Source organism: Rhinoraja longicauda, chromosome 2 (genome assembly GCF_053455715.1).
Source record: "Rhinoraja longicauda isolate Sanriku21f chromosome 2, sRhiLon1.1, whole genome shotgun sequence".
Lineage (NCBI taxonomy): Eukaryota > Metazoa > Chordata > Chondrichthyes > Rajiformes > Arhynchobatidae > Rhinoraja > Rhinoraja longicauda.
The window spans coordinates 42,056,725-42,083,022 of NC_135954.1; positions in this window are offsets into that span (position 1 = coordinate 42,056,725).

Here is a 26,298-nt window from a genome sequence, read left to right on the forward strand (position 1 = left end):
ATACCATGCAAAGAGTAAAGCGGTTTATAAAGAAGGAGCTGTCACTGATAACATAAATGGATTATGGTACATTATACCAAATCTACTGTATCAATTTCTAACTCTAAGGGGGTGACAATAAGTTATCATTCAGAAAATCATTTTGAAGAACGGTCCCAACCTGAAAAAAAAGTGTCCATTCCTTCCACAGATGCTACCTGGCCTATTGGGTTCCTCCAGCATGTTGTTATTTGCTCAAGATTCCAGCATCTGCAGTCTCTTGTGTCAGACAAATTTTATCAGAGCTTTATCCAATTTGTTTTGGACCTGACTCACCTATCAACCTAAAATCTAGCAATGGAAGTTCTGAACTAAAATATAGTTGGTTTTACATTATGCTATTTAAACCTTCATGGCATGTATTTTTACTCTAGAAGATAGTTGAATAGACTGAATCAGTTGGTGTAGGCAAGATGGAGGTATGGGGAGGTAATGTTATACATTTGTATTAGCAGGGAAAAACTACAAAGATAGAACATTTTTGGTAGTGTTCGTATTTTTCAATGTATGCGATTGGTTGATGACGTTTCCTCCTACCAATGTGTCGAACAAAAAACCTACCCCAATCACGTTGTACACTGCCACTGAATTTCCAGTGATCCATCATATTTTCAGGGAAAAGATTAGCTCTAGCTGAAGAAGCAAGTGCTGGACAGGTTTTTGTTGTTACCATATCGATACATACGGTTACCTAAAAGAAACGTGAACATTCATTCCACTTCAGAAGATCAGAGGGATATAACATAAACACATAAGAAAACAAGACCAGGTTTAGTCCACAGATAGACACAAAAAGCTGGAATAACTCAGCAGGACAGGCAGCATCTCTGGAAAAAAAGGAATGGGTGATGTTTTGGATCGAGACCCTTCTTCAGACTGGTTACAAGAGATACAAGAGATATAGGCGATGATGTAGGGAGATAAAGAACAGTGAATAAAAGGTATGCTAAACAGCATGATATAGGAAACAGGCCATTGTTAGCTGAAGAAGGGTCTCGACCCGAAACGTCACCCATTCCTTCTCTCCCGAGATGCTGCCTGACCTGCTGAGTTACTCCAGCATTTTGTGAATAAATTGTTAGCTGTTTGTTGGGTGAAAACGAGAAGCTAGTGCGACTTGCGTTGGGGAGGAATAGAGAGGGAATGCCAGGGCTCCCTGAAGTGAGAGAAATCAATATTAATACCACTGGGATGTAAGCTGCCCAAGCGAAATATGAGATGCTGTTCCTCCAATTTGCGTTTAGCCTCACTCTGACAATGGAGGAGACCTAGGACAGAAAGCTCTGTGTGAGAATGGAAAGGAACATTAAAGTGTTTAGCAACCGGGAGATCAGGTAGGTTCATGCGGGCTGAGCAAAGGTGCTCCGCAAAACGATCAACCAGTCTGCGTTTGGTCTTGCCGATGTATAGGAGTCCACATTTTGAACAACGGATACAGTAGATGAGGTTGGAGGAAGTGAAGTGACTGTCTACTGGACAGTCGAGGGAGGAGGTATAGGGACAGGTGTTGCATCTTCTGCGGTTGCAGGGGATGATACCTGGGGAGGAGGTGGTTTGGGTGGGAAGGGATGAGTTAACCAGGGAGTTGCGGAAGGAACGGTCTCTGCGGAAGGCTGAAGGGGGTGGAGATGGGAAAATGTGGCTAGCTCAATCTTAACAATGAGCCTGAGAACTTTATGAAGAAAATATCAACTGCTGACAGTCATCTGGAATGCCACTTCATCTCTGACTCAGGCCACATGGAGGATCCCAGAATTTAAAAAAAACATCAGCTCCAAATAAAATAAAAATGCAACATACAAATTGAAGGGCAAATGAGGAATGGGTGAAGAGAACAAATGTGAAGATCTATGCATGTGTCGGTTGACTATTGAGTTTGATGATGTCACAATAGGCAGCACTGTGGTGCAGCGGCAGAGTTGTGGCCTTACAACGCTAGAGACCTGGGTTTGATCCTGACTACAGGTGTGATCGCTGGTTGGTGTGGACTCAGTGGGCCTAAGGGCCTGTTTTAACGCAGTATCTTTAAACTGAACTAAACTAAAATATGGCAATTGTGCAATCTTCATTAGAGAGCCTGAATGTGGCTGGCGAGACCAACTCTGGAGATACATATTCAGGGATAGTGGGGCTTGAGAGAGATGTTGTGGTAGATGCAGATGCTGAGGCTTTCTTGTATTCTCTATCTCTGGCGAGACGATCCTGTCGGCTGCCTTCAGAGTTGATACAGGGGCTTCTGGTCAAAGAACACCAGCCTGTTCTGTCCTGGGCACATGACTTCAGCGACTTGCAGGAATGTTACTGTATTTGAATTTGTCATTGTATCGTTTTCTTGAACATCTCTGCTTTCAGTGTCCCCAAACTCCATACGAGGCTGGAATGGCATAGGGGAGCTGTTCATATGGATTGTGTGGCCTATACAGTGCAACTGTGCCCTCAGGACTGTGATATCTTGAGCTCAGACACAGAATAACAAGTTAACTCACTGCTGATCAGAACATGACTGCACACCTGTACTGTGGTTTATTCAATCATTTACAATCCTCCAACCAAAGGTGGCGCTATTACAACTCCTTCCACCCTAATAAAAAATATATTTCCTTGTGGACATTTTGTTTTGAATATAACCAACGGTATGAAATTATTACAATCTTGTCTGATGGTTTACCTTTATATAACCTGAATAAAATGAGGGCATCATGCATATATGTTGCATACACAATGATATGTGCATTTCAGGAAATAACTTCACAAATTTAACCTAACTACTTGGTTTCTCCTTCCTTCTGGATATCTTCCCTGACCAAAAGTTTCTGACTGTTTAGAACCACTTGGACTCATTTTTAATTGAGTCAAGCCTTCCTTTTGACTTACATTCATAGATTCCAGTCCATCAGTTAATTTCGTTTGACTGTCAACCCCACTTGAACCTCCATTTCCAGGCTGATTCAAACTCTCACTAACTTGTGTACCTTCTTGTACCATTTCTGGTTCATCTGGTACCTGTACTTGAGTGGTAACCCAATTATCTGACTCGTCTAATTGGTCTGATTTCAACCCTGTCTGTGCTTGCATAGGCATGACATGGTCAATGTGTACTTTTCTCACCTTTCCACTTCCAAACATCTTGACCAAGTATGTTCGTGGTCCGCACTTTCTCACTACTCTTCCAGGTAACCACTTCACCCACTAGTGATGATGGTTTTTCACCCTTACCTTCTGATTCAACTCAACACTCTGTTCCTTTACTCTACTTCCGTCATGATATGCTTTTTGTTTCTCCTGTATATCTTCTACTGTTTGAGCCAAGTTTGGTATCAACAGTGAAAACCTTGTTCTGGGTTTTCTTTTCAAGAACAGTTCAGCTGGTGTTTGACCAGTAGTGGTGTGAGGTGTGTTTCGATATGTAATCAGAAAGTTAGCCAGTTTGTGAAACAAAGACAAATGTCTTTTCTTTGGATCTGGATCCAGCAGTTGTTTGACTAATGTACGCTTCACAATTTGCACTGTGCGTTCTGCTGCACCATTGGACCCGGGATGGTATGGAGCTACTCTAGTGCATTTTACAGCATTCCCTTTCATGAATTGTGCAAACTCTTGTGAACAAAATTGTGGTCCGTTATCAGACACAATTTCCTCTGGAAATCCATAGGACGCAAACAACACTCGCAAAAGTCGTTTTGCTGGATGTCGTTTTTTTCATCGAAAACACCTCAACCCACTTGGAGTCACTATCAATCACAATGAACAATTGTTGTCCATCTAACTCTGCAAAGTCAATGTGTAATCTTTGCCACACTCTAACCAGCCATTTCCATGGCTGTAGCAGTACTGTGGGTGGATTCTTTCCAACTGCTTGACATGTGCTACACTCTTTTACCGTTTGTTCTATGTCCTTATCTAGACCAGGCCACCATAGATAGCTTCTAGCTAGACTCTTAGTTAGACACATTCCCAAATGCTGATCATGAAGATCTTCTAGCAATTTTACTCCATATTTTTCAGGTATTACAACTCTCGCTCCCCACATGACACAACCTTGGTCTACTGAGAGTTCGTTCCTACGTACAAAGAATGGTTTCAGTTCTGCCTCTGAATTCGGCAATTTGTTTGGCCATCCATTTGTAATATATTCCTGCACTCTTGACAAAAATCTGTCAGGGCGAGAAGCCTTCCGAATGTCCCCTGATGTGATAGGTAACTCATCTACATGAGACAATTCCTCTCTGTTTGGGGTAACCTCCGATTCCAAAGATAATCTAGACATGGCATCAGCATTGCTGTGCTTGGCTGCCTTACGATACTGAATATCATACTGGTATGCAGACAATATCAATGCCTGTCTTTGCATTCTGGCTGCTGCCAGAGTTGGTATGTGTGCTTTTGGATTTAGGATCACTGTCAACGGCTGGTGATCTGTCTCGATTACAAACCTACCAAACAAGTGTTTGTGAAACCTCCAAACAGCAAAAATCAATGCAAGAGCCTCTCGCTCTATTTGCGCATAATTTCTCTCACTGGCATTGAGTGTTCTAGGCGCAAATGCTATTGGCCTTTCCTCTCCATTTTCTAACAAATGAGAGATCGCAGCACCAACACCGTATGGTGAAGCATCACATGCTAACTTCATTGGCGTATTGACATCGTAATGAACAAGCATTGAACTCTCTGCCAACTGAGCTTTACACGACTTGAAAGCTTGATCACATTTACGTGTCCACTTCCATGGTACATCTTTTCTCACAAGCTCATTCAAGGGATGTAAACAGGTGGTCAGATTTGACACAAACTTCCCATAATAATGCACTAATCCTAAAAAGGATCGGATCTCAGATATGTTTCTGGGAGTGGGCGCATTTTTGATCGCATCAACTTTACCCTTGGTGTTGTGTAAACCATCCTTGTCTATCTTATGACCCAAGTACTCTACCGAGTTCTGAAAGAACTCACACTTCTGTGCCTTCACTCTTGCACTGTGTGTTTCAAGTCAATTGAGTACCACTTCCAACCTTTCATCATGTGTCTGGCTGTCAGGGGCTGAGATGAGGATGTCATCCAAGTTACACACCACACCTTCAATTCCCTCTAGAATTTGTGTCCTTACCCCTTGAAAAATCCTTGGGGCTGATGATATACCAAATGGAAGCCTATTGAACTGAAACAATCCCAAATGCGTGTTAACAGTTAACTTGGATTTAGATTCGTCATCTACACCTAACTGCAAGTAGGCATTTGTCAAGTCCATTTTTGTGAAGACTTGGCTGCCTGTGAGGGTGCTAAACAAATCCTCTGCCGTTGGTAGGGTATCTGGTATGCTATCTTCAAGTACCTGGTTTACGGTCACCTTATAATCCCCACAAAGTCTAACACAACCATCAGGTTTAGGTACAACTACAATGGGTGTTGCCCATTCACTACTTTCTACCTTACTGATAATGTTCTCAGCTTCAAGTATTTTCAGTTCTTTCTCAACCTTGTCCTTAAGAGCATACGGCACAACCCGTGGTTTGCAATGCACTGGTGTCGCATCCTGCTTCACGCGTACTTTCGCCTTGTACCCCTTGATTGGCTCTCCCTGGTCGCTAAATACCTTCGGATGTTGCTTAATTACGTCCTCCGGACACTTGAATTCTTCACGAACGAGGAATATCTCGTTCCAGTTGAGCTTCAAGATCTGCAGCCAATTCCGACCTAGCAATGCAGGTTTATCACCCTTTACAACTACGAGGGGCAACTCCGCCTGTTGCTCCTTATACCTAACTGGTATATGTACGCATCCTAACATTAGAATCTTCTCTCCAGAGTAACCACGTAGCTCAATTCGCTTCGCTTCCAAAGGAATTTGACTCAGCTTCTCCCCATACACAAATTCTGGAATCACGCTCACAGATGCTCCTGTGTCGACTTCCATGCTAACATGAGCTCCATTCAACTGGACTTGCACGGACACATTCTTTGTCTTTCGGTTTACTGTCATTGCTGCAGATGGTGTATATATCGAGAAGCTCTTCCTCTGCCTGCAGTTGATCCACAGAATGCAGCTTACTTGTTGTTGAACCTTTTTTCTGCTTAGCCTTTCAACAAGCCTTCACTAGGTGTCCCATCTTGTGACACGAGTAACACTCTGCCTTGAAGAACGGACAAGACTGTGCTAGATATGAGCCCAAACAGCGATAGCATGACTTTGCAGTCGTCTTGCTACCCTTCCATGGATAACGATTCTCTGATGTCTTTGTCGACTTATCCGTCTTTGTTTGCTGGACTGCAGCTTTTTCAACTCTTCCGCTGGTTGTCTAGAAGTTGTCCTGACTTCTCTAGAGCCCCTTTGTGCCATATCCATTGACAAAGCAGTTTTACAAGCTGTTTCAAAGGTCAGGTCATACACCGTCATCAGCTTACTTCGGATCTGCTCACTTCTCAGTCCACACACGAAACGGTCTCTAAACGCCTGGTCTTGGAAATGTTCAAAATTACAATGAATTGATAACCTCTTGAGTGTCACGATAAAATTACTAATATCCTCCTCTGGAAGTTGGCATCACGTTCCAAAACGATAACTTTCAGCTATTTCTAAGGGCTTAGGGTCATAATGTTCTGTTAAGTTCTTCAGAATATCCTTCAAAGGCGTGTCCTTTGGTTTGGCTGGAGCTAATAAATTCTTTACTGTATCATAAACATCGGGACCCATTTCAGTGAGAAAAATTGCTCTTTTTCTAGTTTGAGTTGCTTCATTCAACCGTCTTGATTCTGCATCAGAAGCTTCTACTTCAGTGATGTTATTTGCAGCAAAAAACATCTCTAAATGTTCAATGAACGCACTGAACGTTTCCCGCCTTTGCTGGAACTCACCCAAACTTCCGATATATCCACTGGGCACCACCATTTTAGATTTCTTTCTTTTTTTTAACAGTCTCCTTGACACCAAAAGTTATACAACCTTCTCCGTGCCTCTGTAGAATTCCTTCTCGACACAACAAGTAAAGCTGGGGAATCGACTATCCCACTCTTGTCGCCAATTTGTGATATCTTGAGCTCAGACACAGAATAACAAGTTAACTCACTGCTGACTGGAACATAACTGCACAGCTGTACTGTGGTTTATTCAATCATTTACAATCCTCCAACCAAAGGTGGCGCTATTACAAGGACCAAGGCCTGTGATCAATGAAAGATCCATGATCTATGATCAATGAAGGTCCATGAGTGGGCAGGAAAGACACAACTGGTGATGGTGCTGCCCAAAGAGACTGTTAAAGGTGCATTTGAAGGAAATATAAGTAGCAAGAGACAATATTGGAATTACCACAAGGTGAAAGAGGAAAAAATACAACTGCTGGAAGATTTAAGATGCAAGACTGCAATAGCTGATTATCTGTAATTGTTAAACTCAGTATTGAATTCTGAAAACTCTGATGTGTCAACCTCTCAAGCCTTCAGAAGTATGGTTCCAATGGAGGTGAATATAAGACCAGGAAATATAATCTGCTCTTCCAGATATAACTTCACCACCATCTTTCTGCCAGCACCAAAACTTATGCCATTCACTCCATTCTCGCTTCTACCCTTTCACAAACCTACTATCATGTTCTCTTTACACATTCTCCCCTCTCACTGCCAACTGTTTAATTTCTAACTTGTCCTTGTTCTGATGAAAAGTCATCAACTTGAAATGTTAACACTGTTCCTCTCTTCACAGTTGCTGTCTAACCCATGGTTTATGTTTTTATTTCAGATTCCCAGCCTCTGCAGTGTTTCTGCTTTTGGGAGATGCCAGCTTTGTTGCTGCCAGCTGGATCACACCCAACCGCTCCCACCCCCCACCCGAGAGTGTAAGCTGGAGCAAGCTGGGCTTCTGTGGAGAGCATAACTTGAAAAGTAACGAGCCAAGAAACACAATGGGTAGAAACATTTGTAACTACATTTACTAAGTCATAGCTGGTTTATCTTACTTTGCTCACATTATCCCGCTCTGTAGAGTTCCAATTCTGTCAGCAGTTTTTGTGTGGTTAAGTATGGCTGACCAGATGCACTCTGATCTTGTCTTCAGCAGGATTTACTGTTATCCTTTAAAAGAAAAAGAAGTGATTTAAAGTCATTATGTCCCATTTCTACTGAGAAGTGGATGGAAATGAGGCTGGTGAATGCATTAAGGGTTTATACTGGTGCCAGCTGGCAGGAGGCATTGAGGAAAATAATAGCTTTTCCTGTTCCTAATATGAATTTCTGCTGGTAATAACACACCACTTCCTTAACTACATATAATAGGGCAGAAATATAGCTGATCCCACATTTGGTATCACCATGTCCTCCATATGATCAATATGGTTGAATGATGAAGTGTAGGAATATCAGAATCCAGGTCATTTCACCCTTAAAACCTTTGGCATCCTTCAATGCAGCTTTAACAGCTTTAGATCCCTCTCTTTGATCTACATTCTCCAATGGTTTTAGTGAACAACAATCTATCTAATATTTTTACAGTTGAACCATTGCTGAACCCAGACCCTTTGTCGCTAGAGAATGATTATCTCTTGTAAACCCATCAGCACCCCATAACATCTGAAACCTTAATTAATTTTTGGAGATAACTTATAAATTTTCTCTCTGTAACTTAACCTTGGAATTGAGGTATCATACTGATCAATTCACACTCACTCCCTCTGAAGTCAACATCTCCATCCTAAGATGTAGTCCCCATATTTGTTGAGGTGTGTGCCGATAAGAGTTTATTTTGTATTTATAACCATATAACCATACTTCCAAAGGTCTATCGTTTGTTTCTCCATTTTAATGTAATGATCTTTGGAAATTGATCTTTTTTCAATGATCTGTTTACATGGACCCTTAAGTCTCTTTGGATATTTGCAGTTTCAAAATTCTCATCACTAATCTTCCTTGAGGCATCCTTCTATTTTGCTTACACCTATCTTATAGCGAGGGAATTTAGAGAGGGATTATAGAGAGGGAATTTCTGAAGCGTATTACAAAGCACAGCCACTTATATTTTATATATGCTGTAATAACCGCAGGCCAGATTTCTAACCTACTAAGTTCAACCTTCATGCTTTAGTATTATAGGAATAACTGTGGTTTGTCACTATCCAAGCTAACATTCTTCATTCAACTGACATCATTCGAAAGTGATAACTCATGTTATTGGAATGCTGTGGAATCTTCTTGTGAAGAAAATTGCTGCTACACATCAAAGTATTTTGCTGAATTAGAAAAGCTTCAGAATGCCTAAGAGATTCACATTGCGTGTCACATCTTTGGATTTTGTCAGTTGTCCCAGAATTTTAAAATAAAGTTATTTCCAATGTCGATTTTCTAGACCGCATTTTCACAAAGATTGGAAATGGTATTGACATGATAGGAGACACAGGGAACTGCAGATGCTGGAATCTTGAACAAACCACAAAGTGCTGGAGGAACTAATCGGGTTAGTTGTGATGGATGTTTCTAATCGTGTGATGGATGTTTCTCTTTTTTTTTTTTTGTGTTGGTTTGTGATTGTGTGTGTAATTGCTTATTTTTTATTGCTCTTATTGTTGGACTGTGGGTGACAAAATCTCGTTCAAAAGACTTGTTTTTTTGGATGACAATAAAGGTTATTCTGATTCTGATTCTGTTAGGCAGCAACAGTGGAGGGAATGGTTAGGCAACTTTACAGGTCAAAACCCTTCTTCAGACTGGGACCATAGGAGTCTTTTCCACCAGTCAGCACTGACTCACTTCATTGTACTTTTGTAGAAATCAAGAACACTTGATGTGGTTTAAGAAAAAATAAATAAAGTGCTGGAGGAACTCAGTGGGTCAGGCAGCATCCCTGGAGAACATGGACAGGTGATGTTTCAGGTCAGGACCCATTGTCCATGTAGGGATCGACAACATGGAGGCTAAAGAAAGGTCCTGATCTGAAACGTCATCTATCCATGGTCTCCAGTAACTGAGTTACTCCTGCACTTTGTGTATTTGATTGAACTCTTGCCGTCTGCAAGGCTGAAGAATTAAAAAAAATGAGTATTGGTAAAACGTAGTACTAGAGAAGTTGTAACCTAGAAAGCCTGATGTTCTGCATCCCAAAGTTTTGGGAGAGGTCACAATAGAGATAATGGAGACGCAAAGAACCGCAGATGCTTGTTTACAAAAATAAAGTGCTGGAGTTATTCAGTGGGTCAGGTAGCATTGTTCCAATTGTTGGTATTTTATACACAGCTGAGGCATTGAGCATATATCCGAAAGGCTGAGTCTTTAGAATTTTGTGACTAGATTGATATTCTCAGTGCTATAGTTTTGTTATTAACTTCATGAAGACTGAATGCAAAAAAGAATAACCATTTTATGAGGTTTAGAGCTGTTAAGTTAAGCCATGATATTTCTTCTGTACTGATCCGTAGTCCTAACAATTGGAGATCGTGCTGATATTTTTCTTGTTACTGTGCTACTTGAGAAGATCCTTGTAGGTTTTCTGCTTTCTCTTACATAAAGCTTTTTTTTTTTCTTCCTTCAGTTTTCTTTCCCTTGTTGGAATTCTCTCTCTTTCTCTGCCCCTTGGGTTCAGAATCCTTGTGTTGGATAGATACTTGCTGCAATGTGTATTCTCTCATGAAGGAGCGGCCATTTTAAAGATTGCGCCTCTACCGTTTGGCTGCATGGTAAATATCCAGCACATGGTAAAGACAACAATAGTGGCGCAGTTTCATTATGTGGTTTACTGCATAAGGCAGTGATTGCCATTTGAAACACGCTAAAGTGATTGAGTATAGCAATGTAAAAAGACCACATAACAGGCTTACGTAAAACATGCTGTGACGTTTTAACAATATTTTTTCAGCTGTATCTCATACCTAGTTCATAATCTTTATCAGTGCTTCAAAAAGAAGCAGGGCAAATGGTTCTCTAATCAGCAATTTTGGTATATTGATATTTAGATTATTTCTCTCTCCAATATTTCTAACTATTTGTACTTCGAAGGAGTTATGGAAGTAACTGTGCATGGATGGGAATTAAGCAACACCTTTTAAAGATAACTGTAATTGATAATGAGATGTAAAAACATCAATGCATTTACAGTTCATTCAGACTAAGGTGAAAGTGTTACAGAGAGCACACATGGTATTCATTTTGTCGTGAACATTCTTTCAGATTTACTCATTATTTTGTGGTTTGAATGTGCAAGAATGATTTTGAATGAAGCATTAAGATTGTATCAAGATTGTATTAAGATTGTATCAAGCCATTTTTCATCAACTAATTTGTTTTTTAAAATCTACTATATGCAAGCACAAAGTAAAGCTGGAGCACAAAATTGCAGATAAAAATGTTTTTTAAACTTGAAATTATTTTTACTTAATTTTGAAAAGAACAAAAGAAAAAACAATGTCTGGAGGGCTTTTGTTTTGAAGCAGATGTCTGAAATCAGTACCTACACAGATTAAATTAAATAGTGGCCAAAATAAAGTAAAGGGGATGCAATGCAGTGATTTACCCACCCTTGATTGACACAGTAAGGATATCATGCAAAACCTGGTGATCCATGCTCATTAATTCGGCTACACTCATGCCAGTGGTAACCCAACTCAGTTGTGCTTCATATTGGGACCAGATTTTGTGAATGGCTGCACTATTTAAAGCATTCACCTGAAAGGGAGATGCATTGTTGCTTCAAAAATAAGGTGACACAATCTACAACTTGTGATTTGAAACTCGAGGATGAGGGTTGGAGGAACTAGACACAAGAGATTGTGTTTCCTGTGGCCCTGCCCAGAAGGATCCTGGTTCCATACACTTCTAATGCTCCAAAGCTTCTTTTACATTCCAGAAACTCTGAGCAATTCATGAAAATTCCAGAGTCTCTGGGAATTTGGTCCTGAATTAAAGACTGACTGTGTACACCTAACTCTGAAGCACCTATTGCTTGCCTAATGCCAGGGATATGAACCAATTGGACCAATGAATTGCCGTTGTAAACCTCTCAGCTGCATATTGAACATTGGAGCAGACATAATAATAATAATAATAATAATGCATTACATTTATATAGCGCTTTTCATATACTCAAAGACGCTTTACAGGGATTTAGAGAACATAGGGAAGTGAATAAATAGATAAATAAGTAAACGAACAGAGAAAGGAGACAGAAGGTACAGACGTACAGGTATGTAGGTTAATTGGCTGGGTAAATGTAAAAATTGTCCCTAGTGGGTGTAGGATAGTGTTAATGTACGGGGATCACTGGGCGGCACGGACTTGGAGGGCCGAAAAGGCCTGTTTCCGGCTGTAGATATATGATATGATATGATATGATAAGGTGAGGTGACCTTCAGTGGCCCAATCTATTTAATGTAGATATAATGTTCAAAATATGATATAATTCTCCTCATTATCATACCTATATACATACAATTCATCAGATGTAATCCTTATCAACTGGCAAACCCAAAATTCTACATTCTTGCAGAATTTATTTTTATACCAGGCAGAATATTTACTCCCTTGATATTTAATATTTCCTGGGATTTTGAATACCAGATTTTAATTTCTGTGGTCTGCTCAGGCAGCACTTAAAACCCCAGAAGAGAGGAAAGACTACCACATCAAAATAAGTCCCTTTCCCATGAGGGCATTTTGCACCTTTTAAGAATTTAAACAGATGGCATTCAAAGGTGTTAGGAACATTAGGTAAACTAAAGGCCATACAGACCCTTGTGCCAGAGTCATCATTCAATTAGACTAGTTGTTCTGCACCTTCAGCACAAATCATCCATACCGATTAAGATGTCAATCTAAGTTAGTCCCAATTGCTTGCATTTGATGTCCCTCTATCCTGATCACAGAATAACATCCCTGTCAGGCAGTTTCTCCATTTCCATCATACCTGCTCTCAAGACGAGGCATTCTACTCTTGAACATCTGAAATTTTATTTTTCTTCAGAAAACACAACGTCAGCTGTGGATAGAGCCCTTGTCCACATTTCCTCCATTTCCCAGTTCTTCTCTTCCCACTGTTGACCCAAACAGAACAGTGATAGAGCTGGCGCAGCAGCGGGTTGTTGGCGCCAACAACCCCCTGCTGCGCCAGACTGGGGGTTGTTGGGGTGGAGGTGGAGAGGAGGGAAGATTGGGGTGTGGGGAGAGTGGGGTGCGGGCAGGGAGAGTGGGGGTAGGGGAGGGGAGGGAGGTAGGGGTGAGTGGGGGGAATAGGGGTGGGGAGGGGGAAATGGGGGTGGAGGCAAGGCCGGGGGGAGTGGGGGTAGGGGAGGGGAAAGTAGGGGTGGGGGCAGGGGAGGGGCAAGTGGGGGTGGGTAGGGGGGATGGAGTGGGTCAATGGGGGGAGAAGGGGGGATATGGGAGATTGAGTGGGGGGGGTTGAGGGTGCTACAATACAGGAGAGGCTTTGGGTCCAGGGCTCACTCAATCACACCCTCTCCCCTTCCCTGTCCCCCCTCTACGACGAATGGGCCCAACGGGTCCACTTGGTCTAGTTGAATACTAATTTTGTTAAGGATCAGTTTAGACTTGGTAAGTGAACACACTTGACAGTTTGCTTTGTCAAGAAATGTGCATCTTTTGTATTCTGTATCATTCATGAAAAATATATACAGGATACAAGATATTTTCTATGTTCCAGAAAGAAAACCTACACAGCAATCATTTTTATACATCTAAATCTCCTGACATGGTTCAATATTTTAAATAAAACTGTTCTTAACATTTGTCAAAAAGGCTGCCATCTGTTTTTCATCTAAAAAAACCTTTGAGCCAATGAACCTTATTTTGTGACAAAACATTGGCATTAAAATTTATTTTTCAAATAATTTACCTGAACAATTCAGAATTTGTTAGTTGAATAATGAACTGCTGAAAATGAAATCACAAGAAAGATTTGTTCTGCTTTGAAGATCAAGGTGACTAAAACAACAGTGAAACACAAACTGACTTTAGTTATATTCCATTGCTCTCATAGTTTACCATTATAGATGTTACTTTTACCCAGTAACTGCCAATGGGACATGGAATAGAAGGAAAGCTTGGGCGTTGAAAGGAAATCTTCCAACACATAAACACATGTGGCAATGTGTTATTTCCTTAGGAGCACCATTACATATTGGAGATTGTATTTGGTGTGACTCAAATTGTATTTTGTGGCTTATAAATTCTTCTTTCTCACTATTAGGGGTCTGTGGAAACATCAATTTGCACTAATGTTAACCCATTAGCATGAAAGCTCAAACATGGGAAATTTTGAAATAATAATTTCTGTCAGAAACCTTCAAGATAGTGTTATAAATTAACATGGGTAAAGATCATCGTGGTTTTATGGAAACTCTGCAAGATAGATATATAGATAGACAGAAAGCGATAAAGAGATGGGCAGAGTGAGAGAGATGAAGATAAAGTTGGAGATAATGAGAGAGATGGAGAGAGAAATCTAGTACATCATGTGCCAATGCAAAACACGATAACCCATGGAAAAGTGATAAATTATAGCCCAGAAAATAGACCCATTTGTGCATGTGTTTTGTGCAGAAACAATTACAAATTATTTTCAGATCATGTAGTGCCAACCAGCAAATATCAGCCATTCTCAGGGGAATTGAGCACACAAGTGGCTCAACCAAATGGCTGATATTTGCTCAGCATCAGTCATGAAACTAAGGACATAACTATGTGTGCAGCAGGCATTTCCACAATTACTGAACTAAATTGTTGCATAAAGGTGCAATTTATGATCTTTGTCTATTTGACAAGAATGTCAAAATAAGCATAAAGCAAGCTCCATGGCATACTGACAAATATGCCTGAATTCACAATGTTACTGCAATGATTATCCCGCAGCTTAGAAACATAGAAAATAGTTGCAGGAGTAGGCCATTCAGCCCTTTGATGGCTGATCATCCAAAATCAATACCCCATTCCTGCTTTTCCCATTTTGCTTGATTCCATTAGCCCTAAGAACTAACTTTAACTCTCTCTTGAAAATATCCAGTGATTGGCCTCCACTGCCTTCTGTGGCAGAGATTCACAACTCTCTGGGTGAAAAAGATTTTCCTCATCTCAGTCCTAAATAGCCTACCCCTTATTCTTAAACTGTGACCCCTGGTTCTGGACTCCCCCAACATGGGGAACATTTTTCCTACATCTAGCGTATCCAATCCCTTAATAATTTTGCTGTTGCTTAAACCACTAATTCTGCTTTCCATGGCATTGGAGTCATCTGAATATTGTTGCTCTCCCACTCCCCCAACCATCCTCTTGCATTGTTTTAAATCTACTTGTAACTTCCATATTATGGGTTCTATTTGTGCTAACTTGCTTCCCAGCATTTAACAATCTCTCCCTTTTTTGTCCTCCAGCAGTCGGGGGTCTCTAACCTTCCGTTCTTGACTCCAGTAGCCGGCGGCGGGCCTTCCTCATTGGGATGATCCAGCTCCTGCATCCGGGGGGGGGGGGGCGGATCTCAGCTCCCCCACGCCAGGCGATCTACCCAGGGTCAGGCCCAGTCGAACCTCATGTGGCTTTTGGAGCTCCTGACCGGTCTCAACCCGAGACTGTGAGCTCCGTGATGTTAAAGTCCGCAGACCGTGGTTGGAGCTTCGATCCCAGGCAGGGGATCGCACACTCAGATGTTAAGTCCATGCCCTGCGGGGGCTCAAAGTCAGTCCCAGGCGAGGACTCCAGCTCCACGACGTTAGGCCGTAGAGGGACCGCAAAACAATTGCATCTCCGGCAAGGTAAGAGATTGAAAAAAGGTTTCCTCCGACCCCCTCCCCCATAACACAAACCAGAGAACATTTACACAAACTTTTAAAACTTAACAAAAATAACAAAAAAGTTTGAAAAGGACAGACAGACTGTAGGCAAGGCAGCCATTGTGTGGCGCCCCCCTAATGGTTGTTCTGTAACTTCCACAACTGAAGTTCTTGCTCTCTCTCCTACTTTTCACAACTACTTAAAAATTGAGCTGAAAAACTCTTAATTACAAAAATATGGAGAATGGAACAATATCAAGTACTACTTACTGGAAAATAAAGGTAAAATATATTCCCATTGTGCTGACATGCCACATAACTTTAATGCTTTATTTATGTAGAAATTAGTCTTTGCCTCTTTTTACAAAAATACATAAATCATAGTATATGTCGACGCACTTGTAACCCGACAACCCTTTGCCAGGACTTTCCACAGCCTAAGCTTTATTTCGGTTGTCCCTTGGCTAAGCTGCTCACAAAGGAAGATTCTGTTTCACATTCAGACTGCAATGCATCCACTTTGGCTACAGCATATGATGTTTCCATTTGAGTATGTGCCACTATATTTAAAAGTGACAAAAATAGATTTGTCAAGTCCCGACTTACTGACTTTGAGCCCCATTCTTATTTCTTACTAGACCAAGTGGACCCGTTGGGCCCAAACCTCTCCTGCATTGGTCCAGCACTCTCTTCCCCACCTGCCCCCTGTTGCTCCACATTCATGTAATTTCAAGGAAATTCATGCAGAGTTTTGAAGACAGCCTCCAGCAATGCCTGGAAACATGTAGCTATTTGCTGAGAAAATTAGACGCATCATTCTCAGCACAGAATGTGATCAGTAAGAAGTATTTCTGTAAAGGGACGTGAAATAAGTGCTCAGCCACCAAATGCTTACATAGTGAATTCAATGTGTTTCAGATGATTGCTTTGGCAACATAATCAATATGAGGCACGAGGGTAAACTAGCCAATAATATAAAGGAGGATAGTAAAAGCTTTTTTAGGTATGTAAAGAGGAAAAATATAGTCAAGGCAAATGTGGGTTCCTTGAAGACAGAAGCAAGGGAATTTATTATGGGGAACAAGGAAATGGCAGACGAGTTGAACCGGTACTTTGGATCTGTCTTCACTAAGGAAGATACAAGCAATCTCCCAGATATTCTAGTGGCAAGAGATCCTAGGGTGACGGAGGAACTGAAGGAAATCCACATTAAACAGGAAATGGTGTTGGGTAGACTGATGGGACTGAAGGCTGATAAATCCCCAGGGCCTGGTGGTCTGCATCCCAGAGTACTTAAGGAGGTGGCGCTAGAAATTGTGGACGCATTGGTGATCATTTTCCAATGTTCTATAGATTCAGGATCAGTTCCTGTGGATTGGAGGGTAGCTAATGTTGTCCCACTTTTTAAGAAAGGAGGGTGAGAGAAAACAGGAAATTATAGACCAGTTAGTCTTACGTCAGTGGTGGGGAAGATGCTGGAGTCAATTATAAAAGACGAAATTGCGGAGCATTTGGATAGTAGTAACAGGATCGTTCTGAGTCAGCATGGATTTATGAAGGGGAAATCATGCTTGACTAATCTTCTGGAATTCTTTGAGGATGTAACTAGGAAAATTGACGGGGAAAGCCGGTGGATGTGGTGTACCTTGCCTTTCAGAAAGCCTTCGACATGGTTCCACATAGGAGATTAGTGGGCAAAATTAGAGCACATGGTATTGGAGGTAGGGTACTGACATGGATAGAAAATTGGTTGACAGACAGAAAGCAAAGAGTGGGGATAAATGGGTCCCTTTCAGAATGGCAGGCAGTAACTAGTGGGGTACCACAAGGCTCGGTGCTGGGACCGCAGCTATTTATAATATACATTAATGACTTGGATGAAGGGATTAAAAGTACCATTAGCAAATTTGCAGATGATACAAAGCTGGGTGGTAGTGTGAACTGTGAGGAAGATGCTATGAGGTTGCAGGGTGACTTGGACAGGTTGTGTGAGTGGGTGGATGCATGGCAGATGCAGTTTAATGTGGATAAGTGTGAGGGTATCCAATTTGGTGGTAAGAATAGGAAGGCAGAGTATTATCTGAATGGTGTCAAGTTAGGAAAAAGGGACGTACAACGAGATCCGAGTGTCCTAGTGCATCAGTCACTGAAAGGAAGCATGCAGGTACAGCAGGCAGTGAAGAAAGCCAATGGAATGTTGGCCTTCATAACAAGGGGAGTTGAGTATAGGAGCAAAGAGGTCCTTCTGCAGTTGTACAGGACCCTAGTGAGACCGCACCTGGAGTACTGTGTGCAGTTTTGGTTTCCAAATTTGAGGAAGGATATTCTTGCTATTGAGGGCGTGCAGCGTAGGTTTACTAGGTTAATTCCCGGAATGGCGGGACTGTCATATGTTGAAAGACTGGAGCGACTAGGCTTGTATACACTGGAATTTAGAAGGATGAAAAGGGATCTTATCGAAACATATAAGATTATTAAGGGGTTGGACACGTTAGAGGCAGGAAACATGTTCCCAATGTTGGGGGAGTCCAGAACAAGGGGCCACGGTTTAAGAATAAGGGGTAGGCCATTTAGAAATGAGATGAGGAAAAACCTTTTCAGTCAGAGAGTTGTGAATCTGTGGAATTCTCTGCCTCAGAAGGCAGTGGAGGCCAATTCTCTGAATGCATTCAAGAGAGAGCTAGATAGAGCTCTTAAGGATAGCGGAGTCAGGGGATAAGGGGAGAAGGCAGGAACGGGGTACTGATTGAGAATGATCAGCCATGATCACATTGAATGGCGGTGCTGGCTCGAAGGGCCGAATGGCCTCCTCCTGCATCTATTGTCTATTGTCTATTGACTTCTTCAGACTGACCTAACATTTCATCTACCCATGTTTTCCAGAGATACTGAGTTACTCCAGCACTCCAGATGGTGTAAACCAGTATATGCAGTTCTTTGTTTCTGCATCATCTACTTACTGCAGCTCTGGTACTGACGTCTGAGTAATCTTGATTCTGAAGTTTAGCGGCTGTGGGTAGAAAGTTTCCCATTAGTTCTGAAGATTAACTCGCTTCCCATGAGACATTTGTGGAAAGAGAGTACAACATGGTGGCAAGAAAGTTTAAGAAAAGTGTTGGGAGCAAAGATGATGCAGCCTTTTTTGACACAATGGTCTTCACTGAAAATGGTTCTGTTGTAGATCTGTTGGCTAATATCACACCTTGTATGCTGAATGAGATAAACTTCTGTGGACAGCCAAATTTGGGGAGGGTATTCCCCACTCCCTACTGAAGGAATCAAAGATTTGAGTGAGATCCAAAATCTCATTATACTATTTAAGTAAAGGACACATTTTGGAATTGGATCAAATATGAAATGGTTGGCTAATTTGATCCCACAGGTTCCCTACCAGTAAAGATGGCCAAGATTCCTTCCTGCAATAAGTGTTGTTAAAGCCAGAGTGGTGTATTCTCTGTTTTATCATACAAATAATAATGGAGTATAAATAGACCCACAGAAAAGAACATGGACTGCAACATCATAATATCTGCAAACATAGCTTGGGATGTTTGATCCTGACTCTGCCTAGGGGTGCAATAAATTATGGCTTCCATGGGCTGATAAATGCCACTGGATGCAGCATCCAAGAGGTTAAGCTTTAGAGGAAAGAGTGTAACCACCACATGTCTGGATCTTCTAGTGGTAAATTAGGTTCCCCTCCGCCCCCCTCCCCCCCTCCCCCTGATTTATTATAGTTGTAAATTATTTAAAATATGGGCAAGATTCAGCAGCTCAACCTCAACTTTGATGCAGCAGACCCAATTAATTCAAGTTCAAGTGGCATACAAAGGTGCAGTGTAAATCATTTAGTTTTTCAACTAAATAGATTCCACGTCTGCAGCAAGCAAGTCCTCTTTCACAATGAACTAAACAACATGCCCATTTTTTAGCATCTGAAGTGCAGTAATAGGAGAACACATTAAAAAACAAAGGTCGATTGTTAGATTCCAAGAAGATAAAGAACCTGAAGTAGCCTTTCACGTATAGTTTAGTTTAGTTTAGCTTAGTTTAGTTTAGGGATACTGCATGGAAACAGGCCCTTTGGCTCACTGGTAGACGCCGACCATCGATCACCGATTCACACTAGTTCTATGTTTTCCCACTTTCTTCTCCATTCCCTACTGCTTAGGGGCAATTTACAGAGACCAATTTACTTTAAGAAACCCACATATCTTTTGGAATGTGGGAAATAACTGGAGCACCCCAGGAAACCCACACACGACACAGGGAGAACGTGCAAACTCCACACAGGTAAACATAGAAACATAGAAAATAAGTGCAGGAGTAGGCCATTCGGCCCTTCGAGCCTGCACCGCCATTCAATATGATCATGGCTGATCATCCAGCCCAGTAACCTGTGCCTGCCTTCTCTCCATACCCCCTGATCCCTTTAGCCACAAGGGCCACATCTAACTCCCTCTTAAATATAGCCAATGAACTGGCCTCAACTACCTTCTGTGGCAGAGAATTCCACAGACTCACCACTCTCTGTGTGAAGAAATGTTTTCTCATCTCGGTCCTAAAAGACTTCAACCTTATCCTTAAGCTGTGACCCCTGGTAGCACATGAGATCAGGATCAAACCCGGGTGCTGTAAGGCAGCAGCTCCACCAGCTGGGCTACTGTATCACCCATTCATGTTAACAGGATTCGTTGATGTGTTTGCACAGGGGTATGTAGCCCACTTTGTTGTTTATTTTCCTTTGTTATTTGAGCGTAGATCTTTAATCTCAAATATCAATGTGCCATGCTGCTGTTAATTAACTTGATTCAACGGATAAAGTTATTAGTAATAAGATCAGCGAGAATCTTAGTTATAGAATTGTTGGCAACATTGCACCTTAAAAAAAGAAAAAAATGAAAGAATGTTAATTTATTCAACAGCTTTCATGAGCTTTGAATTTGCCAAAACATTTTTAATGCTGATTTCGTTTCTTTTTCCTGATAAAATTCAAAGAATGTTGAAGTGTCTCATTATCATCACTATCGACCTTGGTTAGAATTCCTCGCACTATATCTTATCTTGATGATCTGGTGGAGACATTTGATTCATAACTGCAGAATACATCTATTAGATTAGATTGGACTTGTCGACATTCGGTTTAAATTAGAGATCACTGCATCAGAAAATTTAGAAAATGTGTTGTTTCTATTAGAAGTGATTTCTTGAACCAGTGACGCAAATCACTTCATATGGTGATATGGCAAATATATCTTTACAGTTGAAAACAGCTGTCATTATTCAACATTGACATAAATAAATAATTTTCATGTCACAATTTCTATCATCTTTCGGCACACCATCTTCTCTACTGATACAAGTTTTCCATTTTCTTTTTATTTTCCTACAGATATTTTTTTCAGTTTCTCATACAGAGCGGAAACTTTAGTACACTTCTGTACATATTTTAAATAAAACAAAGCCCATTATTGCCTTTGGGTTTTTACAGTTCAGGAGATAATATATTTAATATTTTGTGATTTGATTGCAAACTATCTTACATCTGCCTGAAATGAAACCAGTGCCATAGCCAGGCCCATTCCATTTCTCTATTGTTGTCTCTTTACAATTTAATGCATCCACCTAGATAACTTACAATTCTGCCCATCCATATGTCAGCTCTGAACCCCTGAACATGCGGCTTTTCATTCTATCATCTAAAGTTATTTATAAATTTGGTAAATAATTGATGCCCCAACAAATCGTTACAGGAGACATCAAGTCATTGCCCGCCAATTGGTGTACCTGCCCAATATCCCTCGAGTTCCAGCTCCTCAAGCAATTTCAGACCAAGGTTGTCCGAAGAAGGGTCTTGACCCGAAACATCACCCATTCCTTCTCTCCAGAGATGCTGCCTTTCCTGCTGAGTTACTCCAGCATTTTGTGTCTATCTTCAGACCCAGATTCATAATTTGCCTTCAGTTCCAAAGTCATTAGCCACCAGATTCCTAAGAAGAGAAATGCTATGGAAGTCTATTTATCTTTATATCATCATTAGGCATTATCTTTTCCTCCACTTTCTTTACTTCCAGAAAATATCAATCAGGTTCATCAAACGGATTCTTGCCCCTAGCCTTTCACCTCAAGAAGGCATAAGAATAATCATGTTCTCGTCTTTGAGCCCATCAGCCTTCATATTCAATGGTTTGTCCTCCTTAATCTTCACCACATTGAATGAGATACCATCACCAGACGATTCCTCTTCTCTGTTTTTCACTTAGCCTCACTGCAGTAACGGAAAAAGAAGCCTCTTTTGTCTTCCCATGCCGACCTGTCTGCCCTCAATGTTCTCTATTGCTATAATGTTCTCCATGTTACCCATTTAATCCATTTCAATCTCATTGCATGAATGACAACCTTACATCTAGATCCTGGAGGTGGTTTCATGTTTCAAATATTACATGGCATTGAACTTGATCACATTGTGATAATTAATAGATGAATCTTCATATGGTGTTAGGCTGTCAACTAAATCTACCTCATAAATCACTACTAAATCCAATGCCTTGTGCTTTTTTACCAATCGCTGGACATATTTCCAGAAACCCTCATGAACACATAAGCATTGACTTTGACATAAGTTCATCTGTTTATCGCAATCTGCAAGAAACAAACGAAAAAAATTCACTTAATTGCCACCACCGTGACCCTGTATCAAATTGTTAGCTGAATCTTAATTTCTTCTCTATTTGCTAAGTCCACCCATAATGTCTCCCTATCTATTTATTTCCAGATCCTCACTTTAATTTTTGACCAGTGACTAGTGGGGTGCCGCAAGGCTCGGTGCGGGGACCGCAGCTATTTACAATATACATTAATGATTTAGCTGAAGGAATTAAAAGTAACATTAACAAATTTGCAGATGACAGAAAGCTGGGTGGCAGTGTGAAATGTGAAGAGGATGCTATGAGGATGCAGAGGGACTTGGACAAGTTGGGTGAGTGGGCAGATGCATGCCAGATGCAGTATAATGTGGATAAATGTGAGTTATCCTCTTTGGTGGCAAGAAAGGGAAGGCAGATAATTATCTGAATGGTGTCAGGTTAGGAAAAGGGGAAGTACAACGAGACCTGGGTGTCCTAGTACATCATTCACTGAAAGTAAGCATATAGGTACAACAGGCAGTGAAGAAAGCAAATGGAATGTTGGCCTTCATAAAGAGTGGAGTTGAGTATAGGAGCAAAGAGGTCCTTCTGCAGTTGTACAGGCCCCTGGTGAGACCACACCTGGAGCATTGTGTGCAGTTTTGGTCTCCTAATTTGAGGAAGGACATTCTTGCTATTGAGGGAGTGCAGCAAGGTTAATTCCCGTGGTTCACGAGGTTAATTCCCGTGATGGCGGGACTGTCATATGATGAAAGAATGGAGTGACTGGGCTTGTATTCACTAGAATTTAGAAGGATGAGAGGGGATCTTATAGAAATATATAAAATTATTAAGGGATTGGACACGCTAGATGCAGGAAACATGTTCCCGGTGTTGGGGGAGTCCAGAACCAGGGGCCACCGTTTAAGAATAAGGGGTAGGCCATTTAGAACTGAGATGAGGAAAAACTTATTCACAGAGAGAGTTGTGAATTTGTGGAATTCTCTGCCTCAGAAGGCAGTGGAGGCCGATTCACTGGATGCATTCAAAAGTGAGCTCTTAGAGCTAGCGGAATCAAGGGGTATGGGGAGAAGACAGGAACAGGGTACTGATTGTGGATGATCAGCCATGATTACATTGAATGGTGGTGCTGGCTCAAAGACCCGAATGGCCTACTCCTGCACCTATTGTCTGTGTATCTATGTATCTAATACTGGGGAGATCATTCCCTTCTACAATTTCCTATTATATAACCTGTTACACTTGGTTCCCTTTCCTGAGCATCTTCCAGCCATGTCTCGGTCATTTTGGATCAGTAGTTTAAATACAAAACATCATCGCTGCAAACCATATCTTTCCTTTCTAAGGTCTAATTCACAATCAAATGCTGTTTAATTGTGTTATATTTTTTAATTTGAAGAACATTACTTACATTGCTTATCCAAAAAATCCAGTTGCAACAGTCAAGTAAAGCAATTCAACAGATGGTTTAAAGCACCTGTTAAGAAGCATTAGCATCTGGCTCACATTTCTTTCATCGTATCTTAGTTTGCATTTCAATAAGCAAAATCACACTAAGAACTGATGTGGTATAAAAACTTGTTATGTGGTCGTCTCACCTGACAAATTTGAATGAAGTTAAGGCTCAAGTCACGACTGGGCTCATAAAAACAAATTATTAAAAGGCTGATTGTCTTGAATGAGGGTTGAATTCAAGAACAAGTCAATGATCAGGACCTGGACTAAAATTGAGATGTCTCTGTGCATATAGTTGCTTGGATTTCAGAGCTTCTGGTTCAAGTTTTAGAAAATAACCTGTCAATCTCAGATTATGTTAATATTCTGCATCATGGTTATATTATTCTGACGTAATAATGAGCAGAATATTTCACCGTTCAGAAAAATGGTTTCTGGAACTGGTTTTCTGAGACCAGGGAGTTATACTATAACTCAGGCGCTCAAGTCCCAGCAACATTCTCATAAATCTTCTCTGCACCCTTGCAATTCCTTTGGCAGATTTACTTTAACTGTATACAATACTCCAAGTGTGACCACACCAACACTTTGTGCATCAGCAACATAATGTCCCAACTCCTACAATCAATGACCTGGCCAATGAAGGTCATCATGACAAATGCCTTCTTCACCATTCTGTCCATCTGTGATGCCACTTTCAGGAAGCTATGTACTCACTAATCAAGGGTCGACAGTCAAAATCTTTCTCCCAGGGTGGAAATGTGTCGGGCAAGTATTTTTCACAGAGTGGTTGGTGCCTAGAATGGCTGCCAGGAGTAGTGGTGGAATCACAGTTAATAGTGGTATTTAAGAGGCTTTTTAGATAGAGGCATGGACATGCAGGAAATAGGGGTCATGGATCATGCACAGGCAGAGGAGATTAGTTTAACTTGGCATCGTACACAGCACAGACATTGTGGGTTGAAGGACCTGATCCTATGCCAAACTCTTCTACAACTATCATCGACAGCATTGTGTTCCTGAAAAATGTTTCAGAAAACAAATCTTTAAGTCATTAAGACTGGGGACTTTGGTATGGTATATTTCCATCGGCATGTTATTTGTTATAAATAGATTTGTAAATGAAAGATGTGTATCCCAAAATCTCAATAAAATGGAGTGAACATTTGTAAGTTGAATTTTTGTCAAATGAGGAATTTCTATAAACCTAAACACCAAGATGTAATCAAAGATAAAAGAAATGTTATCGTATGTTAAAGATATAAACCCTATTAATTTTATCCCTGTAAAAAAAAAATTGTTTCGTGAATAAAACAATGTTTATTTAGGCTCATTTTAAATTTCAGGGAAAGGGAAGCTGAAAGGGAAATGGGCTCATGAAAAGAGACATTGAAACAACTTAAGCCAAGGTACACATTTCCTGATTTTCAGTTACATTTAAGATTTGATTTTGATCTTGCACTCCGAACTTGTGAAAATCTGGAACGTTTAGACTGGAAGAAAACAGAGGCCCTAGGAATACATAGAGAATAGAAACAAGGAACTGGTTTACAAAAAAGAATAAAGTGCTGGAGTAACTCAGCTGGTTAGACAGCATCTCTGGAGAATATGGATGGGTGACATTTCGGGTCGGGACCTTTCTTCCAACTGACATTTTTCAATTTCCACAATGTATTCTTCAGAACTTAATGAAGGGACAACAGATACTTAAGAAGTTTTTGATCTAGATGAATTGTGGATGAAGGGAATGAAGACATTTCAGACCAAATTAATGGATTCGCCCCGAAATGTCGACTTCCATTTCTCTCCACAGATGCTGCCTGACCTGCTGAGTTCATCCAACTACTCTCATTTTTTTGCTTTAGAGGTTTTACTGTTAAAAAGTGAAATAAAGTATTGGGAGCTTTTGCACCTACTGTCTTGAAATTCTTTAGAGTCTGTAAGGGTGCAATGCATCAGTGTTGCACAACAGGCTAAAGTACAGGCAATTCCTGGATCACAGCTTTTCACTGTACCTCCGTACATGTGACAGTAATGAACTAAACATAAGTGTTCGATACCTGAGAACTATTGAGCAAGATCACATGCCTGAATGACTACCGCCCAGTGGCCTTGACATCTACCATCATGAATAGCTTTGAGAGGCTGGTTATGGAACATATTAAATCCAGTCCACTAAGCAATCTTGACTCACTACAGTTCACCTATTGCCACAACAGGTCCACGGTTGATGCCATCTCCCTGCTCCCACACTCATCTTTGGAACACCTGAATAAGAGAAACACCTACCTCTGGTAATTTTATGAATAAAATTATATTCATAGACTACAGCTCTGGTTTTAATATCACTATCCCATCTAAGCATCACCAAACTCATGGAACGTGGAGTCAGCACACATCTCTGC